Raw genomic sequence first — 5,526 nt, forward strand, 5'->3', positions numbered from 1 at the left:
CATAATACACCCCTAAGCCAGGTGTGGTGGCCCACACCTTTAATCCCAGCACTCAGGAAGCAGAGGCAGGCAGGTCGATGTGAGTTCGAGGCCAGCCCGGTCTACAAAGAGAGTCCAGGGCAGCCAAAGCTACACAGAGAGACCCTGTCTCGAAGAAACAAAAACAAAAACAAAAAACCGTAACCCACCCCTGAGGGCCCCAGGAGCTCACACTGTGCCAATGGTGACAAGTGTATTCTGAGAGGTTGTGGGCAGCAGTGGTGTGGTATGGAGAAACAAACTCTGATCTCCACACCGGGCAGATTCAGTCCATGTCTTATGAGCTCTAAAAACAGCAAACATTTCTCTCTCTCTCTCTCTCTCTCTCTCTCTCTCTCTCTCTCTCTCTCTCTCTCTCTCTCTTCCTCCTCTTCTTCTTTCTTCTTCTTCTTCTTCTTCTTCTTCTTCTTCTTCTTCTTCTTCTTCTTCTTCTTCTTCTTCTTCTTTCTCTCTCTCTCTCTTTCTCTCTCTCTCCTCCAAGGTTTCTCTGTGTAATAGCTCTGGCTGTCCTGGAACTCTCTTTGTAGACCAGGCTGGCCTCCAACTCACAAGAGATTCACCTACCTCTGCCTCCCGGGTGCCGGGATTAAAGGTGTGCACCACCACCACCGGCTAAACATTTCTTTTTCTTTTTCTTTCTTTCCGCCGCCGCCCCCCCCCCCCCAGACAGGGTTTCTCTGTGTAGTCTTGGCTGTCCTGGAGCAGGCCTCGAACTCACAGAGATCTGCCTGCCTCTGCCTCCCAAGTGCTGGGGTTAAAGGCGTGCACCACCACACCCAGCTGGCTTCAACTTTTCCAAACCTACTTTATTTGGACTTCTTCAAATGTTTATACCTCCCTTCCAACCCACCTACCCTAGATAAGAGATTTAGGGGAACAGGAGAAGTAGACCTTGTTGAATTCAGTTCCTGGTAACAATTTCCCTGGCGTAGTCGGCAGGATTTCGGCAGACCAGCAATTCCACCAGAGTTGCTGTGGGAACCTGGAACAGCAGCCAAAGCCTGGAACCTCGAAGCCTTCACTGGAGTGGTTCTCTCTAGAAGCATCTCCTCTCTAGGAGCATTTCAAAGTAGAGCGATGAACAGCCAAACAATTACCAAGACCCAAAAAGTTCCAGCCTCCTGTTCTGGGATCATATCTATCTCTCCTCTCAGAGTCTGTACTAGGATGTGTTTCAGCTGGCAAAAACCAAGCCCTTCCATGAAGCAGTTCGGCTTCTAAGTGGATAAACATCACCTGTTCTCTCACAAGTCCGTTCCCCATCCCATACTTGGCATCAAAACAAAAACATGTTTACATCCAATACCTATCCCACACTTGGGATCGAAACAAAAACATGGGGCTGGAGAGATGGCACAGAAGTTAACAGCACTGTCTGTTCTTCCAAAGGTCCTGAGTTCAATTCCCAGCAACCACATGGTGGCTCACAACCATCTATAATGCAATCTAGGCCCTCTTCTGGTATGTGGGCGGAGTACTGTATAAATAATAAATCTTTTTTTAAAAAAATGTTTATACAGCTTAGTTGGTAAAGAGTTGGTTGTGCAAGTGTAAGGACCTGAGTTTGATCCCCAGGACAGACATAAAAAACCTCAGTTAAAAAAAAAAGTGAAAACCTCAATAATCCCAGCAAGAGAAAGATGGAAGGCACAGACAGGCAGATGGAGCCCTAGGGCTTGCTGTGTCAGTCTGAGTGCAGCCTGCAAGTTCTCTTCTCAATTGTGTAGATTCCAAGGATCAAACTCTGACCATCAGGGTTTCTCTGTGTAGCCCTAGCTGTCCTGGTAATCACTCTGTAGACCAGGCTGGTCTCGAACTCAGAGATCCACCAGCCTCTGCCTCCCAAGTGCTGGGAATAAAGGCCATCCCCTGGTGTCCCTTTGCTTTTGAGCAGTGTCTCACTGCATATCCCAGGCTGGCTTTAAACTCACCACGTAACCCAGGACAGCCTCAAACTTGCAATCCACCTGGCTCACCACAGACCCTTACCCGAGGGCTGGAAGCACAGAGCCAGGTAGGGGTTGGGTCCTACAAAGTAAGCATCACTACAGCTGGTGACATCCTGACCTTGCTGGAACCTTCTGGATTCATGTGGATATGAGACTGAGTCTGCATACTGGTGTCCACAGCAGGCCTGAACTGGCCCTGACCTTGGGGCCTTGCTCAACCCATGGTGATGGGTCATTTGTGCCGCTTGCAGAGACAGGAGGATCCTGGTTCCACCTTGCTTTAGGGAGCTCTGGAAAGCCAGCCTTTGCGGGGGGGGGGGGGGGGCGTTTCGAGACAGGGTTTCTCTGTGTAGCCTTGGCTGTCCTGGACTTTGTAGACCAGGCTGGCCTCGAACTCACAGCAATCCACCTGCCTCTGCCTCCCGAGTGCTGGGATTAAAGGCGTGCGCCACCACGCCCGGCAAAAGCCAGCCTTTTGAAGTACCGTCTGCACGGACAGGTACAAGCTCCTTCTAAAAGAGAAGGCGAGTGATGGGGACCACTTCATGCAAAGTAGTGAGCATCTGTGGGGTTTCCACAGAACATTCTAGGAGACCCCAAACAGTAGGAATGCATGGGAGAGACAGCTCCAAACTAGAAAGGATGCCACACACACCTCCTATTAACACCCCCTCCACGGGCGCCTGCTGTCTTGCACACTTCACCCTTAACCCCATCCCAACTTTCCCCCTCGACTTTGACACGTCAACCTGTTTTCCTTTCTATGTGTTAATGAGGGTGGATGTGTTAATGAGGGCCCTGATAGATGAGACTGTTGTGACACCTGGGGAACAATTTTAGAGGTGACTGGGGGGTGGAGCCTAAAGGGGCAAGGCTTTGTATGGGTGCTACCCACAACACTACCAAAGGACAGAGAGAGAGAGGTGTAAGGAATCACTTATTTTTATTTTATTTTGGTTGCTCTGTGTAACCTTGGCTGTCCTGGACTCACTCTGTAAACCAGGCTGGCCTTGAATTCACCAGAGATCTGCCCGTCTCTGCCTGCCAGAGTGCTGGGATTACAGGCATGCACCACTGCAGCCAGCTTTCTTATTTTTTTAACTGTTATCTTTATGTTGTGCATATGAATATTTAGCCTGCATGTACGTAACGTTCTGGCCTACTGTGTGCAGAGGCCAGAAGAAGGAGTTTGATCCTCTGGAACTGGAGTTTTAGATGATTGTAAACTGCCATGTGCATGCTGGGACCTGAACCCTGGTCCTGTGGAAAAGCAGCCAGTGTTTTTCACTGCCTATCCACCTTTCACTTATTCTTGAGATTGGATAATACAGAGTTGGCTCCACAGAGTGAGCACCACCCTTTCTTTTTAATTTCTTTAAAAAAAAAAAAAAAAAGGTTGTGAGTAAGGGCATGTGTGTGCACATCCTGGGATCAGAGGACAAACATTTGGGAGCTGGTTCTTGCTTTCCACCTGTTGTGTCAGGATCTCTCTTATTTCTGCTGCTGTAGAGATTAGCTGGCCCCGGGAGCTTCTGGATGATTCTCCATTGTACCTGTAGTACCAGCTCCTTAGCTCCTTCTGTCTTGCACCCTGGTGCCTCTTTCTCCCCTGGCCTCAACTTCATGAGCTCTGCAGCTGTGAAAGGCCTCTGGTCTTGGTTCTGCACGGACCCTGGGTGCCTCCCCAACATGTTAGACTGACCGTGAAAGGGCAGGAGATTGGAATCCGGATGTGTGTGCTGCAGGGGAGATGCCTAAAGACAAAGAAAAGAGGCCTGTGTAATCTCTTTGCAGACAAAGACTTTGCTTCCAGAGGCTGGTGCAGGAGACCCTGATACTAACAGACCTGGCTGGGCTATTGTCCTTGTGCAAGCAGCTTGTAAAAATGCTGTGGTCTTCACATCCTGTGTCGAGGTCTGCCATGGGCACTGGTCCAGGAGCTGGCCAGTCCTAACCTCCAATTCCATTTTATTAGGCGTGTGTGTGTGTGTGTGTGTGTGTGTGTGTGTGTGTGTGTGTGTATGCAAATGTGTTAGTGCATGTGAGTGTGGTAGTAGGTGTGTAAGCCATGCTGAGTATGTTCAGGGGTATGTTGGTACATGTGTGTATGCGAGCATATGTGTTTGTGGTGCTGGAGATGAAATCCAGGCCTTGAATATGCTGGGCAAGCACTGGTCACTAAGCCATCACTCAGCTCTGTTAATGTGTGGTGTGTGAGCCTTTGTTCTGGCAGCTCGCAGCTGGTGGTGGTACCTCATCTGTAATCCCAACTACTAAGTTAGCAGCTGCCAACCCGAGAAACTCGGTGAGATCCTGTTTCACATCTAAAAAGGGGCCCAGGGTGTGTATGACTTGGTGGTGGCACTCGCCTAGTAGACACAAGACCCTGAGTTCAATCCCCAGAGCACGAGGGAAAAAACACAACCTGACAGTTTCATGGTACCATGACGGGGCTCACTGGGGTGACAAGGTCAGGGCAGGAAGCCAGAGTCTGTGGGACTTGGGCAGTGGCTCCTTCTGATGACAGCACTGTGTTTCCCAATGAAAGGGATAGCGGATTTTCCATGGTACCTGGTGGTCTTGGGAATGGACCGTCCCTGATTCCATGTGGCCCTCAAGGCTTAGCTGCAGCTTGGTGGGTGGAATGCCTCGGAAAGAAAGCTGCTGGAATTTAGTGTGCCCTCAAGCTTAGGCATGGGAACCCAAGCCTTTAATCCCAGTACTCCACAGGCAGAAGCAGGAGGGGCTTAGTGAGTTCAAGGCCAGCCTGGTCTACAAAATGAGTTCCAGGCCAGCCAGGACCGTTACACAGAAAAACAATGTGTCAAAAAACAAAACAAAACAAAACAAAACAAAACAAAATCTTTAGGCAGGGTCTCACCATGTTGCCCTGGCTGGCCTAGAACTCACCTTATATATAGCCCAGGCTGGTCTTGAACTCACAATCCTTCTACCTCATCCTCCTTGGAAGCTAAGATGGCAGGCCTGAGCCACCAGACTCGGTGGCTGGTGTCCTTATTAGAGGAAGTAAATCTCGAGCACAGTTTACACAGACAGGGAGGTAGAGTCTAGACTGATGCAGCCACCAACCAGGTGGACTGTAGGACCCAGCGGTCTTTAGATGCCAGCCTTCTGCCCCCAGGGCTATGAAAGGACAACACTTATTGAAGGTTATTCACAGCAGCCAAGGGGACACTAATTCTGGGTACTGGAAAACCATTACCTAGTGATAGAACTAACCCTTAACTGCCTTGGGCATTTGCTGAAGACTATCTGAGCGATGACTGTTCGCTCCATGGCAGCACTCCTGGGCCCCTTTGGGTACTCCGACATAAAATAACCCATAGGCACAGATGCTGTCCAAGATCCACAGCCATCCTTAGTTACTCCTGGGGCAGGCAGGTCAAGAGCCCAAGGACCCAAGGACCAAATCTGTGTGGACTGAGATAGAGCAGAGAGGCTGGGGTGGGTCCTTTCGATGTCTATGTGAAATACGCTGGCTTTGAGTCCTGGTGTCACTGCCCTAGGCCTTGAGAAA

This window comes from Acomys minous (genome assembly GCF_964271855.1).
Source record: "Acomys minous genome assembly, chromosome: 14".
Lineage (NCBI taxonomy): Eukaryota > Metazoa > Chordata > Mammalia > Rodentia > Muridae > Acomys > Acomys minous.